Source organism: Patagioenas fasciata, chromosome 8, assembly GCF_037038585.1.
Source record: "Patagioenas fasciata isolate bPatFas1 chromosome 8, bPatFas1.hap1, whole genome shotgun sequence".
NCBI classification, from domain to species: Eukaryota; Metazoa; Chordata; class Aves; order Columbiformes; family Columbidae; genus Patagioenas; species Patagioenas fasciata.
In genome coordinates, this window is record NC_092527.1 from 15140605 (window position 1) to 15160763 (window position 20159).

Here is a 20159-nt window from a genome sequence, read left to right on the forward strand (position 1 = left end):
TGAACGTATCAGTTACACAAGGTATTAGATTTATTGCCTCCACAACCAGGATACTTCTGTGGGGCTGAAGAAGGTACAGCAGTGTCTGGCTGCAGTCCTGAGGGGTCCCTGCTGACCAGGCTGCTCTCTTCTCCATCTCATCGCTGCTTATCCTCCTAACTTTCGGTAAACTGGCGTTCTGCTCTCAGCTGCTCTAAGTCATCGTTTGCACGTAGGTTCTGCTGAGAAGTCTTGGGAGGGAGAGAACAGAACTGAAATGCACTTTTTTGTCAATGCTCTGTGTGTTTGTATGAACTCCCATACATCTGTGTGCTCAGAAACACACCCTGTGATTTATGTTGCCAACAAAGCCAGCTGTATATAACGAGCAGCCAATCCTTCTCATATACTGCTGCCATATGAACTACAGTATAAAAATTATTTGTAGGAAGAACTTGGCAAATAATTTTTGATAATTAATACATCCACAAAAAACTGACGAACTTAACAAAAAGTCAAGATTGGAGTGAATGGCTGAGTTTTACTTTAGAAATCCTTTCCTTCAGAACACCTTCATTTCATTACTCTTGTGCTGCTTTCCAATCTTTAATAAATGTATCAATAATATAATTCATAAATAGAGATTTCTTTAGCCTGGTATTCATTTTTCTTCATTAGATTTCATAGATTTTGGGTTCATATTACTTCTCCTCTAGCAGGAATATACATGTATGTCTCTGGCTACATGCATATGTGCTCAGAGCTATTTATTTTCCTTGTTAATGTTTGTGAGAACTCCTCACAACGTCTTGTGAAAATGCAATTAAACTCTCTTGTTGCCTATTCTGTCAACTTATTAGCATTGGCAAATTGTTGAGGGAGGGAATAGAAAAGGCACCACACTTTCTCCAAATAGACATCTTTGTACATCTATCTCGTCTATCAGAGTTGTTTTTTTTTAAACAGCGAGTATGAAGAACGCTTTAGAAGGAACAATGGAAAAAAAAAAAAGACTGGGGAGTGGTGGACGGACTATTTTAATCGCCATTAGAGAAAAACTGGTCTCAGTTATTCTAAAAATAACAAAACCGAAATTATAAGAAACAATTCACAGATGAAAAACTTATAACAGCTGCTAAATTCTAATATATATTGTTAGGATAGATTTTTTTTTCTAAGTTATTCCTTTCTCTAAAAACTTACTAAGTATTCTGCTTTGAAGCAGTATATTTTGAAATATCTGAACATTCTGCTCCTACTTCAGGTTATACCTGGCTTAAAGATAAAGTGAGAATTGCTCAGACTTTATCCAGAGCAATTACTGTAATTAGCAATTGCCAATTTGTTTGTTTTCAGGCTTAAAAAGTGGCTATTGGAATGGTGCCTCCCAGTTGTTAGTTTTGATCACTGGTTACCTAAGACCCAGTAATTCTGTTGCTTGCTCTACGTGGACAGTAAGTTAAGTTTCCTACAAGGCTTTTGATGATCTGTCAGCAATTAATGCAGCTGTTCCTTCCCAGTTTACGCCCAACATAAAATAGGGTATAAATGTAACAGGCTGTGGTTTTTTTTCACCTTTTCAGTAACTTATTATTAGGTCAGATTCTGTGAGGAAAATTATGTACAAATATGACCAGAGATAAAAATCTGTTTCTAATTTTTAACAAAAAATACTTTATCACTGGCAAATTTTTAATATAATTCTTTGACTGTCTTGTCTAATATCTGACACATCATATTAGATTTTTGAGATTTAGCTCAAACAAGGTTGTCTTGCAGAGTTTGTCCAAAACCCCTTGCATTTACTGTTAACTTGCAGATCTCTAGGGATGCATAAGGGAATTCATTACTCAAACGACTCTGTGCATGGCCTGATTTTTGTTGCTTGTTTTTACGTGTCTTGCTCTGCTGTTTTGAAAATAGCCACTGGTTAAATCTCCTCAGTGCTACACGAGCCTGAACTTTTAGTTATGGACTCAAAACAGTGCTAAATTGCACAGTTGTTGAGATGAAGGGGAGTAGTTGAGTTTAGCGTTTTGAGTGTGCATGTCAATGGAGGCTGTGTATTGGTAGAACAGTAAACCATACATCTTTATCCTTTGGCTAAGGACTGGCCACAATGCAGCTTATATAGATGACAACACAGCAGTTTTCGCCAATCAGTAAACCCCAAACCTTAGTCTTACTCTTATAGGACCACGCTTCTCCAGTGTGAAGCGAAAAGCTTGTCATTCTAACAGTGTATGGTACACAGCATCTGTATAGCTGTGTGGCTGTACCTACGAGTGCATGGACACCGTTTTGGAGTTTTGACCACTCAGGTTTCCTGAAATATCAATTCTTAACCGCAGCTATGGTAGCAGATAGTCAACTAATATCTACATTAAAATAGTTCGGCCTAAAATACTGCAGCTATTTCTATACGCCTATTGAACACTCTCTGTGAGGTATCTGCTAATGCGGCGTAATCCTCTTGTAATTGCCTATGAGGACTTGCTGATGTGCTCTTTCTCCAAGAAAGAAATTTCTTTCTTTTTACTTTGCTGTAGAAATACAAATTGCCTATGTTCATAAGCAAAACCAGGGTCAGTATAGATCATAGCAGTGTGGAGAACTGAATTTTGGTGTCAACACTATGTACCACGGGTATCTGATAAGTGATTGTCAGTGTTCCTATACTGCTGCATTTAAAAAAAAAAAAAAAAATCCCTTTGCTGCTCTGCAGGATGTTTAAAGCATCATAATATAGTAAGCCTTACTATCACAAATGGGTTTCATATCAACACCAGACAATATCTGACCTGACTTCATCAGTTTTACAGCAGAAGTCAGGCTTTGGCAATGTTATCTTTTGCAACTTGGGTAACTAATCTGCAGGGAAAGGGTTATCTTTACCTGTCTCAGAAGATTGTTATAACTCTAGGTGTGTTACTGACTGTAAAGAAATATGAGGTCTTGTAGGAACGCTCTGTAGAAGTCTGAGTTTTTGCAACTCAATTTTTGGCCTTTTTTCCATTTTCTATTTAGTGCCCAAACTTCTCTTTTTTGGGAATGTGTTTTCACTGCTGTGTCTGCCAGTCTTTTATTTTTTCCCCCAAAGAGCTTGATTAAACTAAGCAATTTCAAACCTTTTAGCTGCTGACGTATCTTCTTGGAAATGAAACTTGGAAAAGTATGTTACTGCTTGCATTAAAAAGGGCTGCATTGTTGCTTGGAGAGCTCCCATAAATGCTGTGTTGAAGCATCTCCTAACGAACAATGGGTATGGGGAAGGAAATTAACAGTGATTCATTGATTTCTTATTACACTTCTGAACTGTTTGTCTGTTTTCAGCTTCTAAATAGTGAATCAATACACAGTAAAGTCTTGATCTTGAAGAATAATTACTGGTATGCAGTAGCACATGTTGTGGTTAGGGCAATAAATGGGACTTGGGAAGAGCTCTATTCCTATTACTTGTTCAGCTACTGAACTACTACATGGCCTTTGAAAAATCTCTTATCTTCTTTATTTTCAGGTTTTTTTTTTTTGTTTGTGGGGGTTTTTTAGTTAGATTGTCTGGCGTTTTTATGGAGGGACTACCACTCGTTCTCTGTTTTGCCAAGCTCAGAACAAGGCCTGGCTGGACTACCCAGTCACATCTATGTAGGTCCATTATTGTAGTCCTATAGGTCAGCTTCTAAGGTCAGAAATTATCATGTAGTGTAGTTTGGTGTTGATGGGTTATATTTGGTTAATCATTCTACTTCTTCCCTTGAACTGTAGCTATTTCACTATCTTGCACTTTGCTTTACAATGAAGAGTAAAGTTACTAAGTGCCTTTATAGTTTAAATTTTCCTCTTTAACTTGGCTCGATAGAGGGGGGGTTCAAATAAGGTTAGATATTTGGGAAGACTAAGTATAAAATCTGCCACTGAGAACATTCCAGCTTCAAATCAATTTTATGTCTATGGTACCTGAAAGTCTAATGCAAAATGCTGTAGTGCATCATGAAATACACTGATACAGACTGTGCCTTTTGGTAGTCAACTGTAGGTGATCAGGAGGTTGCCTTCACTCATATACCTCTTTCTTGCCACTCATTTGACTCTTAGATTGCTTAAAGAACAACTTTTTAAAACACAAAGAGGTTCTGTGAAGGGATTCTGAGTATTTTCCAGCTCAAATACATATTCCACGCCATTTCTGCCCCACTCCCTGCCCACCTGACCTATGTCTGCAGTAGTATGCAGCTTTGTGCAGAAATGGAAGACCTGTTGATCAAGGATTTGATAGTGTATTTTCTCATGAGTGTTTTCTGGTGTATTTTACTGATGTGCGGGTTTATTCCCTTTCAATGTACTCAGTATTCTTCTTCGGAAGGAACAGGCAAAAAAAGTAATCTCTGTTATATGACTCTGTCAGTTGTCTACAAAAAGACTCGCCTAATTAGTTGACCACTCAGCCCTTCAGACATGGCTGGAATATGGTTCAGTTCCTCCGGGGTTGCATTTTAGCACTGGGTTTAACGGTTTCATTGCATGTGCTCATATTTCTTCCCTTCTACTGCTGTGAGGTAGCAACCATATTAAAAATACACTTGATGTTACTAGATACCGTAGTGGATAACAGGATTTTGTGTAGAAAAGTGAATCAAAACCTTCACCTCAAAATGTTGTAAGACCTAACTCTTCACAGGATTTTAAGCTGGCAGAGGCTGTGGAAATGTTTATTCTGACTAACTCTAGTATGCAAGCTATCGAACTTTGCCAAGAGTTGTATAATCTTTCTAATATATTTGACTAAAAATATCTTCTTGATCTGAAAAGCACCCCTGTAACAGGTAGGGCATCAACTCCAGTGATTAATTACACTCTCTGCATTAAAAGTGGCCTCAACCATGGTTATCAGAGTTATCGGTTGGTGGTTTTTTGTTTGTGCCTGAGGTTTTTTTGGTTGTGGTTTTTGTTTGGTTTTTTTTTTTTTCTTTCTTCCTCCCCCTTTCCCAGGTAAAAAGTTGTATTTTGTTGTTTGTTTTATTACACAGTATTTTCTTTCTATGGAAGTTCTTTTGTCCTGTATTCACATTGCCTTTTCATTTTGCTAGATTAAATAGTTTGAAACCTTTGTTACTAAGTAACAAAAAATGAATTCAAAAGCATTTTTTTTATTTTAGTAATTTAAGCATTTCCTTTCTGTTACTCTGCTCTCCAACCTTTAGCTGGTCTCATTCAAGTGTGGATGTCAACTGTACACTGTCTTCCAGTTCACCTCACCAATATAATATATAGACATAAATCACTTTCCTAGTAAAAATCACATCTACCCTTGTTTGTAGAGCCAAGAAACTGGATTGCCTGGAGTGCATGGAAGGATCATGCTGGTTCCAAATTCCTTTTAATAGGTAGTGATTGTCAGGATAGGATCTTTTTTTCAGCCCAACTGTGTTCCTTGCTTTGGGATATCAATGCTTTGTTTACCTTCTGAGACTTGCAGGACTGATGTTTTTTTCTACAGATAACTAAGTGAATTGGGAGATACAGATTTATATAGATAGATAGATAGATAGATATTTTTTTTTTAAATCATCGGCCTTCTCAAAAAGCATCTGAAAGGAAAACCTGAAGTTGAAGTCTCTAGAATCTGAATCATTTAACAACTTCCTATTTTTCTCCTCTCTGTCTCTCTGAACCCTCACGAGAGACCTTCTCCATGTTACCTGTTCAAAGTCAGCTATTAATGTGATGTGTTGTGTACCATACTTGCAGGAGGTGCATGGAAAGATAGGAAGATGAATGATGTACCTTAGTATATGCAGTTGTTAACTTTGACTTTGTTGTATTTATGTTAAATCAAGGCTATATTTAAAGAATAAATTGACCAAATTGGCACATACATGGGTAATGTTGCTCCAGTTCTGGTTGAAGCCAACAGTTGGAAACTGACAATTAAAGGCTTCCAGGGTAGACGGGTGATACTCTACTCCTTATGGGAAGGTGCTGTCAAACACACTCTCGCTTTTCAAGACACCTCCCTCTCACCCTACCTACTCCATTCCTCTCTTCACATTCAGTACATATTACATTTCATGACAATTATGTTCACTATTGTTAGCTTGGTTCTTGCTCATATTCTGAGGTGGCTTCAGTTCCATGCCTCTCCAGTAAGACAGTCCTTACAAACTTATGTTTGAGAGAAAGAAATCAGCTAGACTTTTCTAAGCCTCACTGTGGTATTGTCTGCAGGTTCCAATTTGGAAGGTTAATCTATGCAATAATTACACTGCTAAAAAGCATAAATGGAAAGAAAAGCAAGACTGAAGATAGCAAGTGACTCATTTGCATATATTGTCTTAACATTTTTGGGCTGCCGGAAGGTGGTAGAATAATGAAGGCTGATTTTTTTTGTTGTTGTTTGTTTGTTTAATTATTTTTTAAAAATCAGTTCACTTGCTCCAGAAATTCCATTTAATTGGTTGCAAAAGCAGGAGAATCTTCTCAAAATTGCTGGCTCATGTTGCAGTGCTGAAATTAAGGCCTTTTTCATTATGCTCCCTTGATCTTGGTAAAAGAAATGTTTGAGTCAGAATAACAAACTAGATATTAAGCTTCCTTTAATGAGAAATTAAGGCAATTTATCAAGCTGCACTTAAGCTTTTTCAAGTATTTTTATTCTTTCTGATACAACCTTTGACTTTTACTTACACACAGAATGCAGCTATTTGATGTATATGAAGAAAAATTTAAAACAAAGGTTGCCTGAAAATACTCCTGCTGCCACAGCATTCACTGCTGCCACCTACCACAGGGTGACTATGGAAGTGTGTCCTGCGATCCTAGGGTGTGAGTTGCTTCTGTACATCCAGCAGCCATACTGGTGAGGTGGCTTTGTGGCAAAACCCTAGGAGGGCAGCCTAGTTCAAATTTCTCTAAGCTGTCTGAGTGGATATTCATAGAAGCAGGATTTTGTCTAGCTCTTCTAACTACTGGCTCGATAAATTATTGGAGGCAATTTGATTCTGTTGAGTATTTAACTAGTTCGGACAGGAATACTGGAAAATGTAATGCAGGGGGAAAAAATGACACCACAGCTGTGCAAACAATGCTAAAATGTTCTTCATACCCTCTCCTCATTGATTTGCATCCCCCTTGCCTCATGTGGTCAGAGAATGCAGTAAGTTGTATATACTTGATGTGTAGAAAATAGATACGCTTCTAATGTGGATTATTATGGGCATAACTTATTAATGATGGTTTAAAGAGCACACTGAGACTCATTTTGTTACAGCCCTTAGGGCATCAGCAGTAGTTCAAGGGTCCAAGAGGATTGTAAACTATGATCAGCACGACACATACCAGTAGGTGTATCTTCAATAGAGGAACTGCCATGGGGCTATTTTTAGTGTAGCTATCAGATGTCTTAGGGTGGAAAATTGCAGAGCTCTGTTCCAGAAGATCCTACAAAGCCAGACAGGATGACCTCAAAATATAAGTAGATTTTAAAGACTCTACCAAGCATGAATACAACCTCGGAAAGATGAAGGGCAATTTTTGCTAGTCATGCAGGAGAGAGAGGAGGAGATTCTTTCCTTAAATTGTGGTAAATATTTTTTTTATTTTATTTTTTTCCAGGGCTTGTTTCTTTTTGTCAAAGTTCATGGGGACCGGTCTTAATGCCTCCCTATTTACACCTGCATCACATAATTCCCTACCTATTTTTAAGCCTCGGCTGTACAGACTGAGCTGGTACGTTACTGCCACGTAGAGTTCAGTGCCAGCTACTGTATGTTTTTAGTAATAATTTATATAGTCAATGGCAATCAAGAGGTCCTTGCACAGGTCTGCTTTCACTAATCATACAAAGAAATTGATGTAATTTTTTCTTATACTCTTATATGCACATTACACCCAATAAAACAGGATACTATTAGTCACATACAGCTAAGACTAAAATAAGAGCTTCAATACCAGGTATATATGATAACTGTGTTGTTTATTTGAAATATAGAATGCACATGCATATATAAATGCATAGACACATACTCCATGTAAGTACACTGAACTGCATGCTACTGAAGAAGCATATGCTGAAGATTGTAATGAGAGAAGTAACTATGCTGCATGGCATGTGGCTCCATGTTCTTAATTTTAGTAGTATCTAATCTCTGTGGCAGTAACACAGCAGCTCAGTTTCCACAGTCAGGTGTAACTTGTCAAATTCAGGCCTGACTACATGAAAGTAGAAAAAATACAAAGATATTTCTTTGAAATTCCTTCCTAAACTCATATAAAAGTGCACGTGAGAATGCCTGCCTGGAATGAGCTAAAAAGAACAGTTTATTTGAGGACAACAGTTAAATATTCTCTTACTTCACCAGTACCAGGTCGCTGGTTGTATTTTCTGGAAATTTTCTGGAATGTGATGGTGTGGTTTTCTGAGTTTTTTTCTACCTGTCTTGGATATGGAGGAATAAAATTGTTTTTACTTTTGAAGTGAGAGTATCAACAACTGAGTGGCTTCATAACTGTGGTTCTGCAAAGGAATTTTTAATAGCCTAGTCTCATTGTTACCATGCAACAATTGATGCAAATTTTATTTTGATCCAACAAATAATTGAAAAAAAGCCCCAGATATTTGTCAGTGGCAGCAGAATGTTACCTGAAAGTGTCTGTAGTCTGATATGTGTGCATCACGCTTCATTGAGTGAAGTCTGAGACACTGTTTCCTGCAGTTCGCAAGTGCTAATCCATAAAGGGTGCTTGCAGGTTAGACTGTGGAGAAACTGAACTCTACCTCATATGTTACGTTTATTTTTTTTTTTTTTACTATTCTTAGTATTAAAAGGGGTTATAGGATTTTAACTGTTTGTTTTATTGTCTATCTGGGCCCTCTCCGAAAATCATACATTTGGAATGATGGCAATGTGATCACCCTGTTTCCTGTTCAAACTCTTTTGCCGTGCTCCCCAGCTGAAATTTCTGGCTCTTTCTTGTTCCAGTGTTCTGTGTATGGTGATTGTCAGTATCTGTAAGTTTGCTGTTCCCTACCCTAAAGATTTTGTTGATAAAATGTTAGCTCTTTTCTGTTGCTTAATTTTCTTCCCTCTCCTTTGGCAGCTTTCCTCAGCTCTTGGCAGTTCCACTTCTTTGTCCAAGCTGTCCAGTAGGAGATATTCTCATTCTGGGTACATTGCTCAGAAAGGACAACTTTTGTTGCCTCTCACAGAAGCCTCATAGAAATCCACACAATGTTTTCTTTTCAACCAGCACCCTATGTAAATCCGTAGGATTCAAAGGAGTCTTCCTGCTATCAAATGGTAGCAGAGGTGAAAGTCACCTCTTTCACCTCACTCTCAGCCTTTCATTACACACCATATTAAGCAGTTAATTATCAATTTATTTGAATTACACTGAGGTCTGAGATTATTTTTTTTTCCCTGCCAAAATTGCTGTGCCCCAGTCTTGAACTGCAGACATCAGAGGGCCTGTTGAATAGAAACCTCAATGCTTGTGGAATTACTACACATATAAAGTGGCTTTTGTACCCAACCAGTAATAGGATCAGTAGCTGTGTCAATTTAAATGATAATTTATTAAGGTTAGGATTAGTAAGAGCTCACTTGAGTTTGGGACTAGAGTTAAAACCCTGCTCAAAATACCACCTAAATCTCCTGTGACTTCTCTTTAGCTTGTCTGGTTTCATTGTGTTCAGCTGGTCATTCAGTAGAGGTTAAAATTACACACACTGAACTAGGCACTGAATTAGAGGTGTTTTGTTTTTTAAGTTATTAGTGCTCACTACTCCCTTGCAACTTTAAAGCTGTCTTACAAGCAGAAATGCATGGAAGTTATAGTAGCAGCTGCTATTTTCTCTTGTTCTAAGCATGCAATCTCTGCTGCTCTATTTCTATCCCTCTGCATCTCCAGTTTCCAAGGGAGAGCTGTGAAAGGGTTATCTCGAGGGGAGATCTCTCCTATGTTACTGGGCTTTTCCTGACTAGAAATCCAAGTGGCTTTTGAATGTAAACTTTCCCCAAAAAATATCAGGAATTTTTTTTGGTGGAATATTCTGATGCAAGTCCTCTTACCCATATAACTCAGCTTGGGTTTTATATGATTTGCTCATGTTAATCTATTATTACCTAATAGTGGCAAGTATCTAAAATGAATACTAAGTTGCTTTAAATAAAAGGTAGGAGAAATTCCTGCTAATAACTTGTATCTAGTACCTTGGCTGCACTACTAAAGCATTTCTTGCTCGCTGCCCCAGATTCTGGAAAAAAGATTTTTAAAATGAAGTTGCTCAACTCTTCTATTTCTGATCATAAAGGTAGAAGTGAGAGTCTAATTTGACACAGATGGTAAGTAAACGGTTTCTTAAGCTTCCTCTACTAGGACTGTAGAGTTTCAATTGATAAGCTTCAAACAAATTTTAAAAACCCAGGGTATAATAAATTTAGAGTTGAACTCAGGGTTAGAAGGAATAGATTGCAAATGCAAGGTATAGTGGGTGATAACACTGAACAAATGGTTATTCAGTTTTTTAATCTTGTGTACACAGATGAACTACTGATTTTTAAAAACATGAATTGAAAGTACATCATGAGCCTACTGTAAAAGAAATCAGGACCAGAATATTAGTAAAATATTCATGTACCAGACTGAGAGGAAAATAACTGTTATAATGGGCTGAGAAATAACTATGGAAATAATATACTTGAGTAAGAAATTAATAAATTTGATTTGCCATGCATCATTATAGCTTATACGCTGTCATTTTCTTATGGAAGGATAGTTGGAAACTAAAAAATACAGGAGGGTGGCAATAATGTCATAGATAAGTTTATTGAATAAATTCTGGCAATTAAATGCATATAGTGCAAGCTTGGGATTGTAGGTGTAGAAGGTAGTGATCAAATCTGGTCATTAAATTGATATTCAGTACCCAGTTATTTGCATAATATGGACAGACTAGAAAATATATGCAGAGGAAAGATTAAGCACCTAATTAGCACTTCATATAGTACTTTAGTGGAGCCATGAATTAGGGAATTCAGTTTATTCAAACCCTTGAAGTGTTGAAGTCTCCCTGCAGAGAGTTCAAGGTAAATGTTGGCAAATACTTGATGTACACAAACATTGGTGTGTAATTAAACAGTGGCATGATAGAGACTAACAGGTTGAGGTCAGAAAAAAGAAACTTTGCTGCTCTACTGATGGTGAACTCTGTTAGATTGCAAAGATGGAGGCAGTGGAACCACTTGTTCAGATAGAACAGTAATTTGACTGGAGCATGAGTAAATGTACAGTTGGGATCAGTCTTGTTTTGGCATGGAATACAACTAGATGAATCAGTGATATTTTTTCTCCATTTCTAGCAACTATGATGTCACTCCCGTAAAAATATTTCCTTATAGAAAAATAGATAAAAGTCTCTCATATGATATATTTCTTTAGTGTACTGCAGGGGTGGAAAGTCACCATGCTGAGCTGTCAGAGTCCTGTAGAGTAAAATTTTCCTTTACTATGCATCCCAGTCAATGGCAAGCCATGATGTGGGCTGCAATGGTAATTAGGTTTTATAACATGTGTATCTGTGTTCTTTTTACAACCTATTGCCAGAATGTACTATTTTAAGAGGTGAGCATGTGCCTGTTGAGGATTGATCTGAGCTCACCAGCTAGGGCCTTGCACGCTACCAAACAGCTGTCAGAACAGAGAATTCGGCTCTAGTTCTGTACTGAATTTCATGCAAGCAGCTCCTGCACCTTGTTCATGGATCTGCCTGCATAGAGCTTGCTGAGAGATTCAACCAAGCATCAGGTGTTCCCTGTAGCAGTGTTTTATCAGGTGTGCAGTGACATGGTCTGTATTTGAAGCTGGATACAGGCTGGTGGCTTAATTATTAAATATTTTGTTGCCAGGGTCCTTGGAAATGCCAAAAAGAAATTATGATGTTCCTATGTATTTTTTTAAATTCTTGCTTTGAAACAATATCCCAAATGTGAAGTTCAGAGAGCAATGTCCGGCAAGACAATGCTGTGTTTCTGGCTCAGTTTTGACCATCTCTTCCTTTCCTGATGGCAGGAGCAGGCAAGCCAGGCGCCTCCAGAGCAGAGCTTGCTCTGGGGTGATGATAACATAGAAAAGCACGGAGAGGGAGGAGGGAGCAGCTTTTGCCTCGGCCCCTCGTGCGGCTGGGACTCCCTGCTGGCTGCGGGGGCTGCAGCTCCCACAAATGAAGGCTGCCTTCATCCCCTCCTGCTGTTCTGTCCTATGTGCTGCAGATGTTTTCTGCTAGGAAAGAGTTTTTTACAAATTATGCATGATGTTCGGGGGACTATCAGATTCTATCACTTCATTATAAAGCAGGATTTTTGACTAAGCTTCACGTCCAGAAAACAAATATATTTCAAGATCATGTTCCACATCGGGACAAACCTGACCATTTCAGATGATTTCTTTGTTCTCTTTAAGATGCTCCAAGGATACTCTGTGGCCAGACAACAACAGAAACATGCATGAGAGGTGGAGCATCCTGGTTTGAACTGGGTTTCCAGCAATCTTGGAAAAAGTGAGGCCTGTGCCAACTTTTCACTTGCAATTTCAGCAGTACTTGACTGATATAAGTCATCTTTAAATTATAGCCCTCTCCTCTGCACCAGTTTCGTAGATCACCACCAGGCCTTTCAGATAAATTGCACCTCCACTTGAGCTGATTTAAAACAAAAACAAACCACCAAAACTGTGTTTCCCACTAGTCATTACACTTCTCTTTGTAATTTCCATGCTTTTGGCATTGCCTTCCTTTTAAAAAGATACTTTTAAAATATGACATATTAATGGAAGACTCTTGAACATGTTAATTTCTTTGTGAACACTACTTTATCTGCAATATAGCAGAGGAACAGAGTTATGGTAAGTCACTGGACATGTTCTACCTCTAAATAACTCAGAATTTTCAGAAAATCCTGTGGAGTGAGGAACAGCCTGCCATTTTGAGCATAGTTGAAGCAGTTTGTAGAACTAGTTTAATACTGAGGTGGTCACTCTTTGAATTCAACTTGTTTCAGCTGCGGACCAGAGTTCAGACTCCGAAGGACTTGACAGAAAGATGACAGAGGTTTCGGTCAGGAGTGCTTTCCTTTGGCTGTGTATGGTCCGACTCAGTTGCAGTGGTACAGTAGTAAATCAGCTCTGAAGGATTATACATGCAGCTTGTGTCTCTGAAAAAGTTCACTGTGTTGTCATGTGCAAAACAGGAAATGTGTAATGGTATGAAACCCAGTGGAGCTGATCCAGGGCAAACTCTCCTGACCTCGCGAACCTGACAGCAAAGTGGAAACACACGAATTAACCACAGAAGTTAAGAAATATACTTCTCTGATTTGTATTGCTTTAACATGGAAAGTTTTTTACATGAGAAGCTAAGCGATGAATAACACAGCCTGCAAGCATGCTACCATGCAACTCTTTTCATGTTGTTTTTCTTCTTTTTAGAAGCAATATCGCACCCCAGTTTGTTTTCATTTTTGCAAGCAAAGTGATATTTTGGAGTGGATGACATACTTTCAGATTTATGCACTATTAGATTTTGTTGCTGTCCCCAAAGAGTAAGAAAAATGTAAATACTAAGGAGGGAGAGACATGATTCAAATTGACTTGAGCAGGCAAAAGCTAGATCATTAATTAAAACTGAGTAGAGATTTGATTGAGAACAGATATTTTGCTTCAGAAATGATGTCTTCTGGATCAGACCAGTTCTCCTCTCTATGCAATTTTGCACCTGTCAGAATGTATACAAGGCATCCTTAAAAGCAAGTGACACTTCAATCTTGTCCTGCACAGATATAAAAATAGGATCCAAATCCTGTTCCTACTGATATCTCAGGTCACGTTCCTTAAAATACAAGACTGAGGTTTTATTTTATATTAAACTAGAATTAAGGGAGGAATACAGTATTTGAAACCCAAAAAACTACACTCTAGTTTTCCTATAAGCTAAGGGTTATAATTAATTATTTTCAAAAGGCCTGGAAATAGATTTAAAATTAAAAACTATGTAAACTTGGGAACTTTATCTATTTCAACTACAGTGCCTACTACATAGAGTGCTAAATATTTACAGACAGATGAGTCTTAATATCTTTCTTTAAAATTGTGGTTCTTTCAGTAGTGTGTGTCTTCACCTACTGATTGAAACAATAATACGTTAGCAGCCTTTCTCTTAAATACAATGCTGAAGTTATTCAGCGCAACATAAACATTTAGCTCTGCAGTTTAGTCTGTAAACATTTAGAAGGTTGGAATGTTTATCTAAAATGGCCAGACGTCCAAAACTTGCAAAGCTGATCTGTTTGCAGTGTTAACAAGGGGTAGGAAATGAAGAGTTCTACTCATTTGTAAGTAGAAAAAAATCTCATATTTGGCTCCTCTCAACAATTGGGTTCAGGTTTGTGTCAGTTCTGAGTTTCCTTGGCCCTGGTTTGCTCATCCTGAAGTGATTTCAGAAAAGAACTGGTTGGCATTAGGATTTCTGCTGGAATCTCTGTGCAATTCCAGGTCCTAGAGAAAGGAGGGAAGGGGATTGATGCAGGTAATACTGCTTTTCTAATTTTATTTTAAAAGATATATTAATTTTTTAAAAAAGGCTCATGGCGATATATTGAGCTGAAAAAAAATAAAAAGGCAGAGTTTTAGGAATTGCTTCATGAGCACTTCAATCTTAACTGCCATAAAAATAGCAATTCCTGTGAGAAGGGAGGAGCTACTATCACACAGATGTGACCGTAACCTCATATTTTTGTCCTTAAGATACTGCTAGGAAGTTACCACACCTCCAGGCAAGTAAACATGATTGCTTCTCAGTTTTTGATTTGCTTACTTAATATTTCCACAGAACTCTGCTAGCCCTGGCAATATATTGTAGTTGTAAAGAGTTTACTTTGGTGTAGTAAGTATAAATGTTATTTCTGCTTATTTTTTGTTCTCCTTCAATGCACTATGTTGCTGACTTCAAGCTAATCTGGAACACGATTCATATCATCACTGGATCAGCTGTTGAAATCCTCCCATCAAGTCAGAAGGGAACTGGCCACTTCACATAGAGGGTAAGCAGCAGAAACAGTAACAATCCGAAGAATGGCTGCAAAATACTAAACATACATTTTCATAGTTCCAAAGAAAGTTTGCTTTACATTCTGATGAAAGAATAAGTGAAGTTGGTAAGGTCTTACTGTATACAAGTTAGTTTGGTTGTTATTAAAATTGCAGAATATCTTAATGAAAAGGCAATGTAGGAGAAAGATTTATTTTTTTAAAATTTTCAAACTCTAGCAGGGGTTAACTGAATAGCTGTTGTTTGACAAGCTCTGACTACAACATCAGGAAAGAACTCAAATGAGTTTTACAGTTAAACATTGATTTGTCAACAGAGGGGACCTATATAGTTATCTGACATAATTCTTTTCAATATGTTTAAAAGTAATTACTCTCATAGAAGTTTCATAGCTGTGCCCATAGATGCAATTGCTGTAATGACACAAATGACCACTTGAATTCTCCAGTGCACTTGAAGTGATTGGATTGCTGATACTACCCCATGTTTTGATCTGCTAAATACCCTGAGGTGACTTTATTTTGCAAACCTTTTTCATTCTTGCTATTAGTGCAATGATAGTTGCACAGCAGGGACGTAGTCATTATTCGAAACCTCTGTGAATGTGCACTTCGATAAAGTTTTGGTAGATAGTAAAAGGACTCCCTCTGTTGGCAAATCTATGTGGAACTATAAAATACAATAAAAATTAATGTGTGCATATATCTTCCTGGGATACTTGCATTTTGTGAAATCTCAGCAATTTGATTAACACAGTTGAGATTAAAAAAACAAACCCAGCTACCCACAACCTGCAAATGAACTGTAAATTTTGACACGTCCATAATTCCGGTCCATTTGCACCTGAGCATTGCATACATTATTTTCTTTAAACATATTTTTCATTCCCTGCTGTACGATTAAATTAAAATTGAAGGAAGCGGGAATGTCAGTGAATCATATTTGTGGGTGTTAAATATTTGTGGAGGTGAAATAGCACAACTATTTAAAGACAAAATGTCTTGCCCTGTTTCCAGGAGAGGACTCTGAGTCACCATGTAATGTATTTTAATAGACTGAAGGTCTGAATCTTATCTACTAGCACTGACCTGTCATTTCTTTGTGCTTTGGGCCACCTCAGATAATAGGTTATGCAGATGGCAGCTGCTTTGTAAAAATCAACAAAGGTTTGGGTTTTTTCATATTGCTCTTAAATATGAAAATGCAAGTCTTGGTCAGGATATAATGAGGCTCTCACTCTCTTACAACTTAAATCAAAGAAGTTTTGCAGGGCTTAAAGTAAGGGTAAGGGGTGCAAAACAAAGCAAAAAAGAGTTGGGAGGCCATCTGGGACTGGTTGAGTTGTAGAGAAAAGGAAAGAGAGAAGAATTGCTTGGCAAAGGTGAATTGCTATCACACCTGATCCTGTGTTCTGCACAAGTTCCCTGGCTCCCAGCGCAGAGCCATGGTGCGAGGATGCTACTGGGATGCAGGTGACGCTGCAGAGCGGAGCTGTGCGATGCGGCACGGCCACCCTGTGCTGCGTGGCTCTGCTGCTCGATTGCCGCCAGGAGACTCTCGCTCCCTGCAATTCAAAGGCAAGGAAAGAAGAGTGTCCTGATTCAAAGTATCAGCTACGCAAGCAATGTTTGTTGGAAAAACTCTCTAATTTTAGATCTGAGTTTACCTTCTTCCCTTTATAGAAATACTGCCTCACTGTGGCAATCCTGACAACATAAAACTGATTTTATTCAGTTTCAGTTAAATCCTGTGCCACCCAGCTCTCTCAGGATCTGGTCCCTAGTCTGTGGTTAGGGTGCGCATCTGGGTGGTTGGGACACCTATGAAAGGCAATCTTTCAGTGTTTGTTTTTCTTAGTGGTTGCAGAATATTTTGAGCAATCTTGGGTAAAAGATCATCTGTGCTAAAGATGGCTTGAATGACGCTGTTTTCCCTCAATGTGGGAAAGGCTCCTGAGTGACTCAGGGCTGAGTCATGGGAAGATTATGCTGCTTCTACGTATGAGACCTAGTTTATTATGTTCCACGAGTTACGCCCCGAAAAAGTGCTTTGCCACAGCAGGATGCTGCTGCAGCTGGAGGCATGGCTTGAGAAGATGCTGACCTGTACCACCACTGAGGTGAAGGAGCCTTTCACAGCTTGCTTTGCACAAATGACCCCATGGGCTTCAGATTCAATGAAAAGAACGTCTGACAGGTTACAGTTTGAACTTTGTTGTTTGGTACTCTTGGGAATTTTTTTATTAAGCCTCTCAATTTTGATTAATAATTACAATGAATGATTCTATACATATTATATTTATCCTTATGTGTAGTCTTCTTGGGTTTATCCTCAGACTGACGATAGAGGAGTGATATTTATCTCAAATTTTAGGGAAGGAAATCTGAAGCACAGACAGGCTAAAGTCACATACTAGACCTATACTGAGACAAAATTACCCAGATCTTGATGTTCACTGAGTATTTTCAGCTCCATGATTATTTTGACACACTTAATATATGCATAAACTATAGGCACTCCTTACCCCACAAAATCACCACACAAATAAGAAAGAGGGGCATATATATAGTAGATGAGGGAACAGAAAGGTAGTTCAGTATGGTGTACCCTAACAAAGGATTTAAAGGTGAGAAGAGAAGAGCAGAAGATAGGGGAGATGATTCAGGTCTAGTCAACAGTACAGTAAAGGTGAAAAGCTGTGGATGCATGGCCTGACAGGAGGAGCTGTAAGGTGCCAAAGCTAGAATCGAGGATAAAGAGAACTTTGTGAATGAGTGATGCCAAACCCCATCTTCTTTTTCTAGTAGAAGTGCAAAGCGATGAGAAAGTAAGGAGGAGGTAATCACAGAAACACTGCTGTAAGACAAGAGAATGGAATAGTTACATAGGAGGCAAGGGGATACAAGAACAGAGATATTTGTTTTCCAGAATTGTTTCCCAAACTGTATGGTGTGATGGGTGCATCCACTCTTGACTTAATAGTACTTTGGTTTGGGCACCACCAACAAATAGGCCTGGCTGAAGCCAGCTGTGTTGTGCAAACCTTGAGAAATTGCGCTAACCTGTATCTTCTCAGAAACCTAAGGAATTTAGGTCATGCCTTATCAGGAACTAACAGCACCAGCCTCAGCTGGGGCCACAGGAAACTAAAGCTGCTACGGCTGCACACCTGCATGTACACAAAAGGTTAATTTGACTACGAGTTAATCACTTTATGCTACAAATATTCATAGCTCCCAGAGTCTGCTGAGCTCTCCTGCACGGCAGTGGGCTGCATGGTGGTGATCTTCTCTTCAGCAGGGATGCCTCTCAGAGCTACTTCTCAAGGTCAAGAGATCCCTTGCCCAGCATCTGATATCTACTGCAAGGTAAGAAACATTTCAGTTTAGATCTAAAGCATATTGTACACAAGCTAAATTATTAGAAGTGTGTCGTGATGTAGAAAAATGCAAAATTGCTGGCAGAACCTCTTTGAGCGCGACTCGCAGGCCGGGCGAGAGTAATGAGTCTAATTCAACATGAATTTAACATCAATACCCTTTAATGAACTCTTAACAACACTGAATATCAATGTCCCCCAGACCACGTTTTTCCAAGCCTTATATACTCTTTACCCAAAGGCCATGCGGCAAGCGCAGGCTACGATTGGTTACACTTGCAGTCACTCTTCCCCCCCCACTATGGTGATCAGCTGCAGGGCACTGCCCACAGACTGTTCATGCGCAGCGACGACAGCAACGGCACCCCTCCTGCAGCCTGGGTCGAGGGCAGACCAGCCTCTGTTTACTTCCCTTTCTGTCTTTGGTGTCTCAGGGAAAACCTTCCGTGTAGGTCTCAGCCTGCACCACAGCCACATCAAGCTCTGGCTTGTTCACAGCACACAGCCAGAAACTCTCCACAGAAGTGTAGTAAACAGTAGAAGTGACAGATGCACTTGACTCTGACCAAAGTACAAGTAGTTTGGGTGAGGCCCCAAAAGAGGTGAAGGTCTTAGGCTGTGAGCGGGCCTTGACCTTCTCTAGTTCCAACCTGTTCTTTGAAAACCCTCAAAGAAAAGGGTGACCTGGTGAGCTTGGATGTTATATGAGTGTGGATATTGGAACACAACCATGTGATTAACACATGAATAGCAGCTGGTTCTTCCAAGGTTCACTTGTCAAGTAACAAAGAAAGTTGTGGTACAAGAAGCCTCTTACGTCCATCACATGTAAGTTGACTACAAGCCAACCATTTTATTTTATAAATATGACAGCCTGAGTGAGACTTTTTTGAGCTCTCCCTGCTCAGCAGCTGGCTGCATGGCAGTGATCTCTCCCTGAGCTGGGACACCTTTCAAGGTTACTCCTCAAAGTTGAGAGACCCCCTTACCAACTGCAGATATTTGGTCAGTAACCAATATCACGCACAACCTTGCGTTGCAGGCCTTTAAGATATTGGACTGGTAAGTCTCTGATATTGTAGGTTTAGGTACTTGTAATAGCTCATGCTTTCTCAGTTTGCATACAAGTTCTAATGGAAGTCTTTAATATTTCAGTCTGCACTTGCAGTATGGAAAATGCCAAAGAAAGCAGTAGTGCTTGAGTAAGAGGAAAAGCAGTGCAATACCTTGCTATTGAAAATACTTGAAAGACCAGTAGTAAACAGCATGAATTTAATACAGCTTACAGGGAACAACAGCTGTTATAATCACTGGAGTTAACCTGCTGCCAGCTTAGTACAAACCCCCTGCCTTGTGCAGACTACCATGGAGCACGGCAAGTGCCAGAAAAACTGTCTTCACTTGTGTTTGGTTTATATTTTCTCAGAAATTCTGCCGCAAATGGAATACCCTTCAACAGAAAACGCAAAAGTAAGGTTTTAAAACGTGCTGTTGAAGTACAGTGTATGGTTGGGTCTCTTCAGCTTCCTGAGAACTTATCAGAGAACCTTGCTTTTCTTCTGCTCAAGAGGAAGAAATTCACTGCTCAACTACTGACCTGATTTGAAAACTCTGTGATACTGCTGAGTGTCGGATTGCCCGAGTTGCTTCACTCTCCATTTCCTGGAGACAAGGAAGAGGGGGAAATGTAGTAATCTGTGTTTA

At 38.9% G+C, this 20159-nt stretch overlaps 1 protein-coding gene across 1 annotated transcript in view; it reads left to right on the forward strand.

Moving 5' to 3' along the window:
• Positions 1-18344: 18344 nt before the first annotated feature.
• ANXA11 (annexin A11) overlaps positions 18345-20159 on the forward strand; it is a 33041-nt gene continuing 31226 nt past the window's right edge. The window contains exon 1 of the mRNA XM_065843892.2: positions 18345-18444. The gene's annotated coding sequence lies outside the window, so the exon portion shown is untranslated. The remainder of the gene's footprint in view (positions 18445-20159) is intronic.